This window comes from Heptranchias perlo, chromosome 31, assembly GCF_035084215.1.
Source record: "Heptranchias perlo isolate sHepPer1 chromosome 31, sHepPer1.hap1, whole genome shotgun sequence".
NCBI classification, from domain to species: domain Eukaryota; kingdom Metazoa; phylum Chordata; class Chondrichthyes; order Hexanchiformes; family Hexanchidae; genus Heptranchias; species Heptranchias perlo.
Genome location: NC_090355.1, coordinates 6,112,340 through 6,130,860, shown reverse-complemented (window position 1 = coordinate 6,130,860; position 18,521 = coordinate 6,112,340). Strand labels below are relative to the sequence as shown.

General features: G+C 41.8%; 1 protein-coding gene across 1 annotated transcript in view; it reads right to left on the bottom strand.

Moving 5' to 3' along the window:
* The window catches only part of LOC137300484 (neural proliferation differentiation and control protein 1-like), a 188,556-nt gene that overhangs the window by 63,976 nt on the left and 106,059 nt on the right, over positions 1–18,521 (bottom strand). The gene's annotated exons all lie outside the window — the stretch shown is intronic.

The window sequence follows — 18,521 nt, the reverse complement described above, 5'->3', positions numbered from 1 at the left end:
CACTCCTTGATTTCCTTTGTATCAGGGTAGGGAGGAATTTTTTTTAAAAAGTACTATTTTTGAGATTTCACACAGATAACGAGATAGAGCAACTAATTCAGCAGCCCAATACTGACTGATGTACATTTGGTTTTTTGTACATTTCGTTTTTTGTACATTTCCTGCAAACTTTCCATCACCACATATACAATTGGGAGAAACACTGCTCTTAGGGCTGCAAAGTCATTAGTGAGTTTCAAGCTTCAGTGCCCTTATTTTGTGGGTGATAACTAATGGGGGATTAGCTCTGTACCTTAAACACTGTAACAGAACAGATATGTATTGGGAGGCAGTGAAGCGTGGGCGTGCATCTGTGCGTTGGGAGGAAACGACAAGTGAAGGGTCTATTGTGTGAGTTAAACTATGACATTAACGCTTTACAAGTTGGGGGAGGAGGAGAAATGGAAGTTCCCGGTATGAACTGATCGTACAGTGGGTCTGATGGCTCTGTTTATTTTAAGAAAGATTCCTCTATCGTGGGAACTTTGCTGGTTGGACTGGGAGGAGTGAACAGTCTTCCAACTACACTTTCCCCAGAACCTCTGGGTCAATACCATTTGTGCTGGTAGTTCTGCTTGGGACCATTCTCGGCCAAGCTGCCACAATGGAGGTGCAAAGAGGTTTGTCACAATGGAATAATGGAAAACTGTTTTGTGAATAAGCACTAACTTTAAAAACTACTTTTCATTTCAGCAAGTTTCTAATAGCAATATAGAAATGCAATGCACATTCATCATTTTTTGAAAGGATTAGCATATCCTAGTTGGATTAAAAATGCAGCATTACTTTCTGTCCCATACAATTCATACTGGTGCTGATAACCGCCTGTATCTAGTTTTGGAAAACTAGTATTATTATTTCCCTTTAAGCGCCTACTCGCCTCGCTCCAACTACTATAAATATTGCTTCTATCCTAGATAAAGCTCAAAATTTTCCTTAAGGAAAACTAAATTGGAGGATTTAGTAGGAGGCAGTGTGATGACGGTGCATTACTCATATCCACAAGTACTGGTTGGAAGTCTGACTGTCAGAGGCATCATAATAAAAAAATTAGTTGTATATTAAATTGTGCATTGTTCAGTCCTTGATATTTTCTTGACAAGCGAACAGTTCAATGGGCCTTTGTGATAGTCAGTTTATTAGGATATCTCAAGAGCTAATTTAGGATATTACACCAAATCTGAGTGATACATTATCCCTAGAACTTGAAAGGTACACTGTCACTTTATCTTCAATTGTAAACAATTTTCTTCAAGTATGAGCTAGTCTTTAATTGCTCAAACCATACTGCAAATTTGTAGATCCCCAAAACTATGTGACCTATCAAACTACAAACAGATTTTTTCATTTTAGTATTCCAAGGGTGTAGCCCAAGAGGTTAAAAATACTAGCGATAAGGAGTCATTTATTTTTGTTCTGATTCGGCAGAAAATGCTCCGTGGAAACATGTTGCAGTACTGCTTTCTTGCCTCCAGGTGGCCCTATTCCAATGAAACATAAATTGCTGAACTTCACACAGCGCCATTAAATGGCTTCGATTGGATGCAACCATACAACAAACTTTAAAATTGTGAAAATGAGGAGAGAGAAAAAGGGAAGTTTTAAATTTAACCGAAGAGAAAGAGTGTAGGGAGCAGAAGAGGTGTATTAAGGAACAAAAACAAACATTTCAAAACCTACATGCAAAAAGCAAACGAGTGGTTCAGATCCTGTAAATCCACACCAATTCCAGTGATGTTGAAGGCGGAGTCAATAGTATTTAGTGGATACTAGTAACCCACAAAGGCCTTTGTAAAAATATTCATTTCACTTTTCCTCTCCCTAACTCCCAAAGGTGACCGACAATTTACTGGGACAGAAACCAATCTACACCCAATACTCGTCAATGCAGCTGCTCACTAAAAGGTGGAGGAGCGTGAAAGCAGTCTGCAGAAATTCACCCAGTTTCCTTCCCAGCTGAAAACAATCTTAACGTTGTGAGAGGGAAGAAACTGTATCGCATCACTCTACCAGATATCGTGCCTGCTGGGTCTAGCGACTAACATGTTGGTGCTGTTTTCAGGTTGGCTGTTCCAGGTACTCAACTAGTTAGAATCATAGAAGTTTACAACATGGAAACAGGCCCTTCGGCCCAACATGTCCATGTCGCCCAGTTTATACCACTAAGCTAGTCCCAGTTGCCTGCACTTGGCCCATATGCCTCTATACCCATCTTACCCATGTAACTGTCCAAATGCTTTTTAAAAGACAAAATTGTACCCGCCTCTACTACTGCCTCTGGCAGCTCGTTCCAGACACTCACCACCCTTTGAGTGAAAAAATTGCCCCTCTGGACCCTTTTGTATCTCTCCCCTCACCTTAAATCTATGCCCCCTCGTTATAGACTCCCCTACCTTTGGGAAAAGATTTTGACTATCTACCTTATCTATGCCCCTCATTATTTTATAGACTTCTATAAGATCACCCCGAAACCTCCTACTCTCCAGGGAAAAAAGTCTCAGTCTATCCAACCTCTCCCTGTAAGTCAAACCATCAAGTCCCGGTAGCATCCTAGTAAATCTTTTCTGCACTCTTTCTAGTTTAATAATATCCTTTCTATAATAGGGTGACCAGAACTGTACACGGTATTCCAAGTGTGGCCTTACTAATGTCTTGTACAACTTCAACAAGACATCCCAACTCCTGTATTCAATGTTCTGACCAATGAAACCAAGCATGCTGAATGCCTTCTTCACCACCCTATCCACCTGTGACTCCACTTTCAAGGAGCTATGAACCTGTACTCCGAGATCTCTTTGTTCTATAACTCTCCCCAACGCCCTACCATTAACGGAGTAGGTCCTGGCCCGATTCGATCTACCAAAATGCATCACCTCACATTTATCTAAATTAAACTCCATCTGCCATTCATCGGCCCACTGGCCCAATTTATCAAGATACCGTTGCAATCCTAGATAACCTTCTTCACTGTCCACAATGCCACCAATCTTGGTGTCATCTGCAAACTTACTAACCATGCCTCCTAAATTCTCATCCAAATCATTAATATAAATAACAAATAACAGCGGACCCAGCACCGATCCCTGAGGCACACTGCTGGTCACAGGCCTCCAATTTGAAAAACAACCCTCTACAACCACCCTCTGTCTTCTGTCGTCAATCCAATTTTGTATCCAATTGGCTACCTCACCTTGGATCCCGTGAGATTTAACCTTATGTAACAACCTACCATGCGGTACCTTGTCAAAGGCTTTGCTAAAGTCCATGTAGACCACGTCTACTGCACAGCCCTCATCTATCTTCTTGGTTACCCCTTCAAAAAACTCAATCAAATTTGTGAGACATGACTTTCCTCTCACAAAACCGTGCTGACTGTTCCTAATCAGTCCCTGCCTCTCCAAATGCCCGTAGATCCTGTCTCTCAGAATACCCTCTAACAACTTACCCACTACAGATGTCAGGCTCACCGGTTTGCAGTTGCCAGGCTTTTCCCTGCCGCCCTTCTTAAACAAAGGCACAACATTTGCTACCCTCCAATCTTCAGGCACCTCACCTGTAGCTGTCGATGATTCAAATATCTCTGCTAGGGGACCCGCAATTTCCTCCCTAACCTCCCATAACGTCCTGAGATACATTTCATCAGGTCCCGGAGATTTATCTACCTTGATGCGCGTTAAGACTTCCAGCACTTTCCTCTCTGTAATATGTACACTCCTCAAGACATCACTATTTATTTCCCCAAGTTCCCTAACATCCATGCCTTTCTCAACCGTAAATACCGATGCGAAATATTCATTTAGGATCTCACCCATCTCTTGTGGTTCCGCACATAGATGACCTTGTTGATCCTTAAGAGGCCCTACTCTCTCCCTAGTTACTCTTTTGCCCTTTATGTATTTGTAGAAGCTCTTTGGATTCACCTTTGCCTTATCTGCCAAAGCAATCTCATGTCCCCTTTTTGCCCTCCTGATTTCTCTCTTAACTCTACTCCGGCAATCTCTATACTCTTCAAGGGATCCACTTGATCCCAGCTGCCTATGCATGTCATATGCCACCTCCTTCTTTCTGACTAGAGCCTCAATCTCCCGAGTCATCCAAGGTTCCCTACTTCTACCAGCCTTGCCCTTCACTTTATAAGGAATGTGCTTACCCTGAACCCTGGTTAACACACTGTGGAGTGCATTTACCAACTAGGCTTTCAGGGCAGCTTTATCTGCAGTTTTATTCTGCTGTTTACAGTAAAGACAGGAGGATCAACTTGTATCAACAGAAGCAGGGGATTCAGTAACAGTGACTTAAAAGGGCAGCACTTGTCTTAATTGTACATGCTTGAGATTCACCGTTGTGAACAGATGTGCTCTCGTTACATTAACAAAAGTTGAGGGCTCAGCACGATGGAACAGCAGGTCTCCCGTATGTTGAAGTGTTCTGGACTCACCGTCAGCACAAGTCATTGAACAGAATGAGGCACAAATGCAATATTACATAACCAGCTTCTTCATATGTTTTAAAATAAAGACTATAGAAGCACTGATGCAGACAGAAATTACTTGATTAAATTGGTTTTTGATATCTATTATTTGTCAAGGGAGTTGCATTTTACACAGCAATTACACTACACAATCTCAGCTGATGTCAGGTTTCATCTGATCTTTGCAGAATCTCATCAAATGCATCAACTGTTGACTGGCAGGTAGGCCTCAACATTACCTGATCTCACCCGGATTACTGGAACAACCATTTACTGATCGTGGTTGTTGAACAGTTAGACAGAGGCAGCCTTGCTTGCTTAGCTTGTTCAACTGCCTCAAAAAGAGTTTTCAGTTTGTTTCTCTGATTTTATTTCCTTGACTGCCTTTCCCATATTCTCCGTGAGCAATTTGCCTCCACCTGCCTGGGGTGGAAAGAATTCCAGGTGACAAGACTCCACCATAGTAGGCCTGGAGAAGGTAAATTTAAGGCAGGGGTGAGGTGACTCACCTGGAACAGAACAGAACTTTGAGATCTTGGAACCCTAAACCACGGAGATCTTCTAAAGCAACAGACAACTTTGCCCATGGGTGCCGATTAAATGCAGTAAAACAGTCAAAGGTGACTCAGGCAACAACAGATGGCGAGCAGTGGCAGAAGTGGAGGCAAGTCAAAGAGATGGATTTTGAGGGGATTTTTGGAGAGGGGTAGCAAGGTGAAGGGGTTTAGGAAGACCTTTCCAGACTGTGGGGCCAAGCCGGCTGAGAAAGGGATGCATAGGAGGCTAGAGTCGTAAGAGTGGAAGTCACATGCTGATACTTAGGGCTGAAGGAGGTTGTAAAGATAAGGAGGGATGAGGCCATGGTGAGTCTTGTAAGTGAGGGCAAGGGTCTTGAATTCAAGATGCTGAGGGATGAGAAGCCAATGGCAGCTGACAAGGACACTGGCGATAAGGGAACAGCACTTAGTGGAGGATAGGTTGAGGCTGGCAGAGCTCTGGACAAGTTGTAAACTGCTTTCACATTGCTTGAGCCCTCCATTGGTACCACCGGTTCCCACAGTATAGGCCTCATGCAACCAGCTGTGCAAAACTGATGGTACTTACTACGACTGGTCGCCAGCATGAACCATTTTTAGTGGGTTTGCACGGAAGGCCAATCTTCGTAAGCCTAGCAGTTTTATGTTCATTTGGCAGCCAACTGCACAAGACTCGCACTTCTGGGAATTGCCCACACTAGTGCAGGTCTTGCGCAGTGTAAACACAGCTTTAACTTATGTAGGATACAACTCCTGCATAAAGCAAAGTGGACACAAAATAAGCCTAGACTCATTTATTCAAATTAAAAGTATGAAAGGAGTTGACCCCGTTTGTGTGAACAAAATGAGAGGGACATGGTTAAAAATTTCCATTCAGTGCCTAGGGACTAGCCCTCAAAAGACAAAGAAAACAAATTTCCTGCACAAGTACAGCATATTACTGTACACATCTCTATTAACAGAGTAGGCAATGACCTTGACAACGGACAAATGTTTAACTAATTGCGAATTAAAAGGTTATAGTCCACCCATTTCATGACTCAAAACAATACACAGAATGTCTGCAGTCAGAGGAACTTGATCACAATGCATCATTTGCAAAATCTACGAGAGTCACAGTAAGATCAGATTTCTCACTAAATTTCCATGTGGATAATGCATGACTGAAGGGGCAAGATATGGTGTTGAAATGATATAGTGAAACCCATCAATTGTTATTTTCTGGAGAGATCCTTCATACAAAAAACTTAATTAACATAAAGACACAAGATCCATTTTGAATTTACTTTTCCACTAATTCTGGAAATTCTATCCCTTGTTGGAATATTGCCTACATGGACATAAAGTTCAATGGCACTATCTGAAGAGCAGAGTTTTCATGGTCTCTTGATCAACATTTTTCCCTTAACCAAAACCATCAATAAACAATCCACATCATCAATAAACAGATTAGCTGGTCATTAATTGAACTGTTGTTTATGCAAATTGGCTGCCGGGGTCACCCACATATCATCAGTGACTGCACTTCAAAAAGTAATTTGTGTGAACCTCAGGTGTTTCTCAGAGACACGATAAGGTGCAGTGTAAATGTAAGTCTGGCGTTCTTACAAGTTAAAAGGATGTGGAGATGCCGGTGATGGACTGGGGTTGACAATTGTAAACAATTTTTCAACACCAAGTTATAGTCCAACAATTTTATTTGAAATTCACAAGCTTTCGGAGGCTTCCTCCTTCCTCAGGTGAATGTTGTGGAAATGAAATCCTCGAACCCTTCGCATTTATAAATCACAGAACAATACCTGGTGATTACAGATAGTCTTTCCAACTGCCTGTTGCCAAGGCAATCACAGTGTGCAGACAGAGAGGTGTTACCTACAAGGACACCGAATATACAAACACCCAAAAAAAAAGAGGCAGAAACATAGAAACATCCGGAAGGAAGAGAAAGACAGCAAATGACCAGTTATATTAAAAACAGATAACATTTGTTCGCTGGTGGGGTAACGTGTAGCGTGACATGAACCCAAGATCCCGGTTGAGGCCGTCCTCATGGGTGCGGAACTTGGCTATCAATTTCTGCTCGACGATTTTGCGTTGTCGTGTGTCGCGAAAGCCGCCTTGGAGTACACTTACCCGAAGGTCGGTGGCTGAATGTCCTTGACTGCTGAAGTGTTCCCCGACTGGGAGGGAACCCTCCTGTCTGGCGATTGTTGCGCGGTGTCCGTTCATCCGTTGTCACAGCGTCTGCATGGTCTCGCCAATGTACCATGCACCGGGGCATCCTTTCCTGCAACGTATGAGGTAGACAACGTTGGCCGAGTCACAGGAGTATGAACCATGCACCTGGTGGGTGGTGTCCTCTCGTGTGATGGTGGTATCTGTGTCGATGATCCGGTATGTCTTGCAGAGGTTACCGTGGCAGGGTTGTGTGGTGTCGTGGAAGCTGTTCTCCTGAAAGCTGGGTAATTTGCTGCGAACGATGGTCTGTTTGAGGTTGGGTGGCTGTTTAAAGGCGAGTAGTGGAGGTGTGGGGATGGCTATAGCGAGGTGTTCGTTGTCATTGATGACACGTTGAAGGCTGCGGAGAACATGGCGTAGTTTCTCCGCTCCGGGGAAGTACTGGACGACGAAGGGTACTCTGTTGGTTGCGTCCCGTGTTAGTCTTCTGATGAGGTCTATGCGATTTTTCGCTGTGGCCCATCGGAACTGTCGATCGATGAGTCAAGCGTCATATCCCGTTCTTACTAGGGCGTCTTTCAGCGTCTGAAGGTGTCCATCGCGTTCCTCCTCGTCTGAGCAGACCCTGTGTATTTGCAGGGCCTGTCCATAGGGGATGGTCTCTTTCAAAGGAAGTTGAGTTTAGAGTGCGAAGAGTTTAACCGGAGGTGAAATTAAGCTACTTCCACAGCTGGAAAAATGGAATGAATTTGAAAGCCTTTCCCATTGGTTTCCTATCATTATGTTACAAGCCCAAGCTTGGATTGACACAAGTCAACCAATATGCAGATTTGGTAAATGAAACTAGTGCTCTCTACATTGCTGTAGATTAGATTTGGGTGTTTTTATTAGAGGACAATGTTGATTCTGTATTACAAGATTTATCCTATACTGTATCATTTTATTTTTAAGCTTCCAAAATATCTAAATAACCAGTATCTAGATGAAAAAAGCATCTGACGTTGGTGGAAAGAAAAAGCAGCATGACAATGTATTGGCGATACAATAATATAATCTTACAATTGATCCAGTATACACCATCACCATGTTAATCAAAGCAAAACAACAAGCTACAGTGAAGTTCTTTGCAGTGCAACCAATATATCTGCAGCAGCACAAAGTTTCTGTTGTGGTCGATATGAGCATATAGCCTTGATGTGAGGTCCCTGGTGAGATGGTAAATGATGCTCCTGTAATGTTTGTTGATCCTCCAGTCAAACTTTTGGAGTGCCAATAAGTGCCAAAGCAAAGATGGAGGAGGCATTGAGTGATAGAAGGTAAAGGTTTCCTTGGATTTTGCTAAACAACCCCATTACTAAACAATCCACTTAACAATGGATTATTGCCCTTATGGATTGAATGGAACGCTGAAGATTGAAATAGCTGCATTAGTGCCTTTTTACTGTTGCCTTTCTCAGTATTTCAATTATTGCTAAGATTACAGCAGATAGCATCTCCAAATCCAAACATTCCTTCTACTTTCTGTGACCTATTCCACCTGTCCAGCTTGTATTGGGATTGGATTTGCAATTATGAAGAAAATATTATGGCAACTGGCAAAGTTGAGGGGCCTCTGGCAAGGATTCAATTTAAGCTGGTTAACTAGGGGTTGTGAGTTGGATAAATCTAATTAACTATCTGCAACGTCACAGCAATGCCATTGAAACTTGGGACTATTTTCACTAGACACACTTAAATTGAGAGAAAAAAATGTGCTCAAGGAGCACTTTAGCTGCTTTTATCCTATAAGTCTTATTAGGAGTAAAGAATTTAGAGCAAAGCTATGCAGTTATTAAAAATATTAATAGATACATTTTTACAATCAGAATATATGTAAAACATTGTTCAAAATGAGTCCTTCAGGGGAGTAACAATATTGACAAATGGTGACTAACAGTTATCAGAAGGTGGATTATAATAGTAGAAAAGTTTATGACAAATAATATATAAAAAAATTAGATGTACTGTAAGAATGTCTGGAAGTGTCACTGAATATCAATGAAACTGAAGAGGTCGATCACAAAGTATTTGGAGCATAGGTTTTCAAGCTGGCGTCTCTCAGCTATACGGGGTCTGCAAGGGGATCCCTGGCCATTAGATTTCTGAATTTTCCTGCATTTGTTGACTGACTAGCATCTTATTTCTGATGAAAATACTTGCAGCACCATTCAAGGTAAAACAAAACCCAAAGGCTACTAAGAATAAGGTGCAAGGAACTACGAAGTAATTTGGACTGAGGGGATTACAGAAATCAATTGATTTGATTAATCTGCTTATCAGAAGGGAGTACCCACGATCTCTACCACCTAGAAGGACAAGAGCAGCAGGCACATGGGAACACCACCACCTACACGTTCCCCTCCAAGTCACACACCATCCTGACTTGGAAATATATCGCCATTCCGTCATCGTCGCTGGGTCAAAATCCTGGAACTCCCTTCCTAACAGCACTGTAGGAGAACCTTCACCACACGGACTGCAGCGGTTCAAGAAGGCGGCTCACCACCACCTTTTCAAGGGCAATTAGGGATGGGCAATAAATGCTGGCCTCGCCAGCGTCGCCCACATCCCATGAACGAATAAAAAAAAAGTAGAAAGTTAATAGAAAAGTGAGCTATGGACAGCAGATTGAGTAGAGCTATGGAAGTCCAAAGAAATTTTCCAGCAATGTAAAATGTAGACAGTGTGTTAAAGACTAAGTCGGCCCTTAAAAAGGATAAACTGAACAGAAAAATTATGGGAAAAATCAGGTGTCCTATTTGACTCTAAGCCGAGCTCGAAACCCATATCCTAGCACCAGGACCACTTACTGGAACATCGCCTGCCTCCTCCCTTACCTCACTGCTGAAACCGTTATCCATGTATTTGTTACTCAATTTTTCCAACATCAGTTTCCAGAGTTCTTGCTTACAAAACTCCAACTTCACAGTCTGCATTCTGTTCCATGCTAAGTCCCACTTGCCCATCATACCTCTCCTCACCGTTGGCTCCCGCTTCCCAAAGCAATGAATTGAAAATCCGCCTCCTGGTTTACAAATCCCTCCAGGGCCTCGTTGCACAAGATCTCTGCAACCTCTTCCAGCCCCATAACAAAAGCCTGTGCCCTTCAGTCCTCAGACCCTTGGCCACTGTGCACTCTGCCCCTACTACATCAGTGGCAAGAGCCTTCAGCCACCTCAGCCCTATTCACTAGAACTCTCTCCTTAAAATCCCTCCACTTTGCTACTTCTCTCCCCTTCTTTAAAAGGCCCTTCAAAAATTCTCTCTTGAAACATGTCTCCTAATTTTTTTTTACTCCCATGTCTCCTCCACGAAGCCTTTACCACATTAAAGGGGCTATACCCTGGAATCCTTAAAGAAATGAGTGCGGAAATAAGTACGGCTTTGATGAATACTGTTAATCATTCCATCAACTGTACTCAGGAAGAGAGGATAATGGATGTATGTAATCTTAAAAAAAATAGGAAAACATCAGTTGGGGAACTACAGATGAACAAATCTATAGCTTAGATACATTTAAGAGGAAGCTCGATAAGTACATGAAGGAGAAAGGATATGCTGATAAGGTTAGATGAAGAGGGGTGTGAGGATGCACATGTGGAGTATAAATGCCAGCATAGACCAGTTGGGCCAAATAGCCTGTTTCTGTGCTGTAAATTCTATGTAACGTAATCTTAACAATGGAGAAAATGCTCGTGCATTTTACAGGAGGCTCATATCAAGATTGTAGAGATCATAACAGGCATTTTAGTAATGTCTAGTTCCTTGCCTTTGAGTGCTGCTCTCCCATTTTACTTCTTAGCGAGGCTTCTGTTGTGGAGTATGCAGCTTCAATTGCTGAATTAATGGAAATGCAGGAGGACCAGCTCCCCACCTATACTTGGGCTCCTTAATCCAACACCACCTTTGTAGACCCACATTTTCCACAGTTGTTTTTTCAGGTGTGGGGGTTGTTGGCGCTGTGGAGGTCAACCTGCAGGGTCCACCCCTACGGTACGAATGCTCCTCATGAGTCATTAATGTGGTCCAACATTTAGTATTCCAAATAGATCTCACGTTCAACAGAATTGGAGTCCAGAACCAACATCCTTTTGGAATACTACACGGGGTATTAAGCAGCCAATGCTGGTCAACTGATGTATGTTTTAGACGGAACAATTTACAATTTTTGGTTTATTTTTACACTAAGTGAGAAGTGGATTGAAAAATTATGTATTTGGAAACTATTGTTCTTTAAATAATATTCTGCATAGATCTCTAATGCTGCAATACACTACTGACAGAAGACATTTACATAGTATCATTTTCATAGATGATTTAAGACAAAAACTGTGCAGCTTTTAAATGCTGCCATGAGCCAGCACTCTCAATGCTGATATACTTCAGACTATAAAATGACATCTCTGGCTTTTTTTAAATGAGGTTTACAGAGCATTATCTAATACCTTCTGGTGTTACTTTACAGCTCATTAGAGCACACCGACTCATGGGTTCATTTCAGTGAGTCAACAGTAACGTCAAAGACTATCAATCGCTTACATTAGGTTTTTATTGAAGTGAAAGTTACTGAATGCAGCTAACAAAGTCCTGTCTTGGACCTGGCGTTCCCAATTAACTTGCAAGAGGCTTCTTCATATTTCTGGTACCTTTCAGATTTCTGACATGAGATAACTCATACCCGGCAGAGATAAACAACAACCATTAATAAGTCATTTCATGAACCTCACTGATCCAACCAGCCAACCAGGAGGAACCAATTCTCAGTAGTAACTTGGGTTCTGAAGACATAATTTCAGAGGGAGCATTAGCTAGAGAAGATCACTATCAACAAGGAGCAGTTAATACCTGAACTCCCCCGATCTCTCCGATGTTCCAAGTTTGTGCTGCTCAATGTGGATTGCAATCTAGCAGCTAACCTCAAATGTACACATAATTGACAAATTACACCACCATCTTCTCATTTAAGCACTCAGATGTACCACCATTTTGCTCAAGTTTTATTGCTCGATTTTTATAGGCAAGCTTGAGGTACTTTACCTACTCTAGAATGTATCATACTGTACTAATTTCGCTCAGATTATATTTTGCACATCTAAATATGTGGGAAGCAAGGAAAAGATTTGAAAGCAGACTCTTTGACATGTGACTTTGGATTTGTCAATATGTCCATTTTCTAAGAATTGTTCGATTCTTCTAGAATGATCAACGTATAGAAATTATTTTAGTAGCAAACTCCATTCGCTAACTCCTGTGTTGGGATGCACGGGGCGGGGGGTGGTGGGAGATCTGCACAGAAGGGGGAGGGGGATGGGGAGACCGCTGTGGGGGGAGAAAAGAGACGGGGGAAGGCCTTAAAGGAAGGAAAATAACATGCTGAAACACAATCGAGGAAGTTCATTACAACTAGCTAGATTGCCTGGAAGTCAAAGTGCCTAATTCCCCTGTGACACACAGACTGGGGATGCAACCTGGCACCCTCCTGGTCTGTATTACTCAGTACCACCCCATGTGGTGCATTTACCTTCTGAGCAACGACAGGTTCTATTTAAAAAATATCTTCTCCCTACTTTCTTGAGTCTTGCTACACCCACATATCAAGAGACTGGATGGCTGACCTCTTGCAGATCTGTTCACTTTGAAACATGATGTGGAGATGCCGGTGATGGACTGGGGTTGACAATTGTAAACAATTTTACAACACCAAGTTATAGTCCAGCAATTTTATTTTAAATTCACAAGCTTTCGGAGGCTACCTCCTTCCTCAGGTGTCCTCTGGTTCTTCACCCTTCTGCCAATGGGAACAGTTTCTCTCTATCTACTCTGTCCAGACCCTTCATGATTTTGAATACCTCTATCAAATCTCCTCGCAACCGTCTCTGTTCTCTGTTCGAAGGAGAACAACCCCAGCTTCTCCAGTCTATCCAAGTAACTAAAGCCCCTCATCCCTAGAATCATTCTAATAAATCTCTTCTGCACCCTCTCTAAGGCCTTCACATCTTTCCTAAAGTGCACTGCCCAGAATTGGACAGAATATTCCAGTTGTGGCTGAACCAGTGTTTTATAAAGGTTCACCATGACTTCCATACTTTTGTACTCTATGCCTCTATTTATAAAGCCCAGGATGGTAAAAAGTAAAAAGTTAAAAACAGTGCATGTCCAAAGGGACTTCGGGGTTCAGGTACATAGATCATTGAAGTGTCATGAACAGGTGCAGAAAATAATCAATAAGGCTAATGGAATGCTGGCCTTTATATCTAGAGGACTAGAGTACAAGGGGGCAGAAGTTATGCTGCAGCTATACAAAACCCTGGTTAGACCGCACCTGGAGTACTGTGAGCAGTTCTGGGCACCGCACCTTCGAAAGGACATATTGGCCTTGGAGGGAGTGCAGCGTAGGTTTACTAGAATGATACCCGGATTAAGTTACGAGGCGAGATTACACAAATTGGGGTTGTATTCTCTAGAGTTTCGAAGGTTAAGGGGTGATCGGATCGAAGTTTATAAGATATTAAGGGGAACGGATAGGGTGGATAGAGAGAAATTATTTCTGCTGGTTGGGGATTTTAAGAGTAGGGGGCACAGTCTAAAAATTAGAGCCAGACCTTTCAGGAGTGAGATTAGAAAACATTTCTACACACAAAGGGTTGTAGAAGTTTGGAACTCTCTTCCGCAAACGGCAATTGATACTAGCTCAATTGCTAAATTTAAATCTGAGATAGATAGCTTTTTGGCAACCAAAGGTATTAAGGGATATGGGCCAAAGGCAGGGGTATGGAGTTAGATCACAGATCAGCCATGATCTTATCAAATGGCAAAGCAGGCACGAGGGGCTGAATGGCCTACTCCTGTTCCTATGTTCCTATCCCGTATGCTTTTTTAACCGCTTTCTCAACCTGCCCTGCCACCTTCAATGATTTGTGCACATATACCCCCAGATCTCGCTGTTCCCATACCCCTTTTAGAGGGCCCTCTAGTTTATATTGCCTCTCCTCGATCTTCCTGCTGAAATGTATCACTTCGCATTTTTTTGCGTTAAATTTCATCTGCCACGTGTCTGCCCATGCCACCAGCCTGTCGATATCCTCATGAAGTCTATTACCATCCTCCTCACTATTTACCACACTTCCAAGTTTTGTGTCATCTCCAAATTTTGTAATTGTGCCCTGTACACCCAAGTCAAAGTCATTAATATATATCACAAAAAGCAGTGGTCCCAGCACTGATCCTTGGGGTACACCTCCCTCCAGTCCAAAAAACAACCGGTCACCACTACTCTGTTTCCTGTCCCTTAACTAATTCTGTATCCATGTTGCTACTGCCTCCTTTATGCCAGGGGCTGCAATCTTGATGATAAGCCTATCGTGCGGCACTTTAATCAAACGCCTTCACATCTTTCCTAAAGTGCACTGCCCAGAATTGGACATAATATTCCAGTTGTGGCTGAACCAGTGTTTTATAAAGGTTCACCATGACTTTCATACTTTTGTACTCTATGCCTCTATCATCAACTGCATTGCCATCATCTACCCTCTCTGTTACCTCATCAAAAAACTCTCAGGTTAGTTAAACACGATTTACCTTTAACAAACTTGTGCTGGCTTTCCCTAAGTCCAAGCGACCGTTAATTCTGTCCTGGATTATCGTTTTTAAAAGTTTCCCCACCACTGAGGTTAAACTGTCTGGCCTATAGTTGCTGGGTTTAACCTTACACCATTTTCTGAACAAGGGTGTAACATTTGCAATTCTCCAGTCCTCTGGCACTACCCCGTATCTACGGATGTTTGGAAGATTATGGCCAGTAACTCCACAATTTCTGCAAATTGTAAGCATTCTTCACAGAGGTCTCCTCAGTATTTAACAGTGCCATGCAGTATTGCGACAGTCTCAACTGCCTGTTTTGATTACTTAAAAGTTCAAAGTGGCTTGTCTTCTTGATAAAATTAGCAGTGATGTTCCTTTGATGTGAAAGAAATGGTTTGCTTTATTATCTTCATTTGTACATCTGATACATTCTTTTGAAGTGTTCATATTTTCCAGAAAATTCCATGTTGTATTTTGATACAAGTTTTTCCATTGTTACTTATAAACATAATGAAGAATTGCTAAATTTGTCAGAAAATTTTACATCAAAGGAGTTAACAAACGTAGCTTATTTTAAACAGATGAAACAGAACAATTTTTTTTCTAATTCTGATGCCTAATCAGATGAAAAACAGTTTAATTCTCCAGTTGAGTTACAACACATTGATGCAAAATGTTTAATAGGGAGATTAAACTGACCAAATTCTTGATGGCATAAACAAATCTACATGTATTTATGCTCAATCTGAAAACATTGTGCTGCATATGATGTAACAGGCCAAAATGGTGGTTGGGCCTGAGCTGCTCAGTCACAGTGCCAGGAGTGGTGGGAGGACCGAATAGCAGGGAATACAGCGTCACCTATTAAGAGTAATAGCAGCTGTTACTTTTATACTTTAGATGTTACCAATGTCATAATAGCATTACTAAATTGGACAACAGGAAATAAGTATGACAAACTCCGTGGATACCCAAGAATTTTATATCTATAAATTTTTAGTATTTGCAGTATTTTGTTCCAATGTAATTGTAAGAAGGATATTCATTGCTTTGGTCTGTATGGTTATATACTCCATGTCAAGGGTTGTGTGGCAGCACAAAAGACAACATTAAATACAGTAAGCAAGTGGGGAAATTCTCCATGTCTCTGCTGCACGCTTCTGCAAATATGGTCATGGTTTCTGGATTGTAGGAGATAAGGTCCACTTTGGGCCGGGGGGGGGGGGGGGGGGGTGGGGGGGTATCATTGGGCCATAAAAGGGAAGGCATTGTTGAAAAAACAAATTCTAACAGCCTATTAAAGATGTAAATGCTGTGGGCTCCTTAGGTCAGTAAATGCTGTGCACGGTACAGTAGGCAATAATGAGGATATTACAATTGGCCTTAGCATTCCAAGCCTCAAGCAGGGAAAAATAAATCAACCAAGGTTCTCATGGCATATCACTATCCAGTGATCCCCCACTGAAAAACATCAATGCACAGATGTTGGACGAGGACCTGGTCAGGTTTGGCTGTAATATTTCATATTCTCTACTCTTGCTTGGCATTGTTGCAGAAAAGGATGCTAGATTATGTTATTTCCTATGTAATTTCAGAGCTACTGGGGAGAAACAACTGTCTCATATTGAACTGAACAAAACTATTATATTTTCCTAATTGTACCATGAAACCTCAATCACCGTTCTCCAATTCATCACAAATCATTCTATAACTGAAGTAAATAATTGAACAGCTGTAACCAAAACAGGTAATTTCCACAATTACAGTAAATGCACCATAACATGCAATTTGTCCCAGTATGTCCAAGGTCTGTGCTACACAAAGCTAGTTATTCAAGGTATCACAACATTGTCATCACTGCTCATTTTACTGACAAGGAAGACAAAGATATCAGGGGGATCTGCATAGTGCAGCTGATTAGTTTAAACTCCAGATTGAAGAGCAGCTTGGCTCCAGGGGATTCTATTTTATTAACTTGGGAGCAGTTCAACAATCACCTGTGACTCCTGGAACTGACAGAAATTTCCACTGGACAAGAACCTGCTTCCCTAGATTCCAGTGTGCTCGTCTCAGCGAAGGACAGTGCCCTATTTAAACTGCCTTCCTACCCTGAAACTGCTTTGAAGATTCAACCATACAACATGAACGCCCTCATTCCTATTTTTTGTTGATACATATATTTTGTTTTAACAATTTCAGATATTGGTGTAATTCATCAATTTGGTATCGATAAAAATTAAGATTTGTCCACCGAGTCCAGCAGATTTGATTTGCTTGTGCCGCTCTTGACCATTAATGATTATACCTCATGGGGTTACTGAGGTCCAATTCACAAACATCCCGACCTTACAATCCTGCTGCCCATCCCCAAACTCCATAATGAAGACCAAACACAAGTCTCAGCATCCTCAATTCCTCTAAGCCATTGCCCCCAGCACCTAATTCTCATTGCTTCCTATAAAGGCAACAAGAAAGGGGGAGGCTGTAGCGAGGGGGCCTGTAGCGAGCGAGGGGAAGGGGGCAAAAAATGGAAGGTGGAAAGAGAGGAGAATGGAGAGAAGAGAAGGGGAGTGGCTGAGGGGCAAAAAAGAGGAATATGAAGAGTAGAAGAGAAACAGAAAGAACAATGGAGCAAAATAGTAAGGTAAGAGTGAGCCAGATCGAATTAGAGTATAGGAGACAAGCAGAGCAACATGTACAGAAAGAAACCCATTTTTTATTTTAGTCTCTGAACACCACAGAGATCAGCTGTATAGAATGGATGGGAACTACCAGTTTTTTAGGGATTTATATCCTAACTGGTATATCATTGCTGCTTTGCACCTGTGTGGGCTGGAAGTACAAACTGTGCTGCAAGATAGCAAAGTAACTAAATTCCATTCATAATCACATTCAGAATGGGCTTGAGAAGTCCAGGAACAATGAAATGTGCAGCAAGATTCATGCTGAAAGCTCCAGACAAGCCATACAGCAAACATACATACCTCACTGAGGAAAGAATTAGATTTTTCCACCCACGCAAACAACAGGTGATACAGGACCGAAATTTGAGTGATGCATTGCAGTACAGTACAGCAACACTTGAGTCATCATCTTAGAGGTAGTCATCATTAAGATTTAACACCCAAGTTTAATATATTTACCGAAGTAAACAAGGCTCTAGGAGCAATTCTGGATAAAAAGGCACATTCTATCTACATTTTCTTACTGAGATATCACTTCAAAAAACAAACATTATACCAAAGTTGCATATTTTCCTTTAAAAGTCTACAGCATTGTTTTTAAAATTTATATTAGTGAATATAAACGGGAGCCAAAACATTTTGAAAAGCAAAATCAGAGGGATGGAGCCTGGGACAGGCTGCTATAAAAACAGCTGTTGGCAAAATCTTTAGACATATTTGTGCATGCACATTAAAACTACAGGATAAATTATGTAATCACAGCACCATCTCCAGTCATCTGCAAGTGTACATAACCGATAATCAGGGGTGAGCGCCATGACTCATTGCTTGTCCAAACATTCAACACACCTATGAATTTTACTGCAGAGGCTCTAACTTGATTAACACTCCACCCAACCACAGGAAGTTCAACAAGCTATACCATGACACTAACAATCCAAGAATGCCTTTCAGTATTGCATTAGGCAATTGATATTGTAGCCCAACTGTACA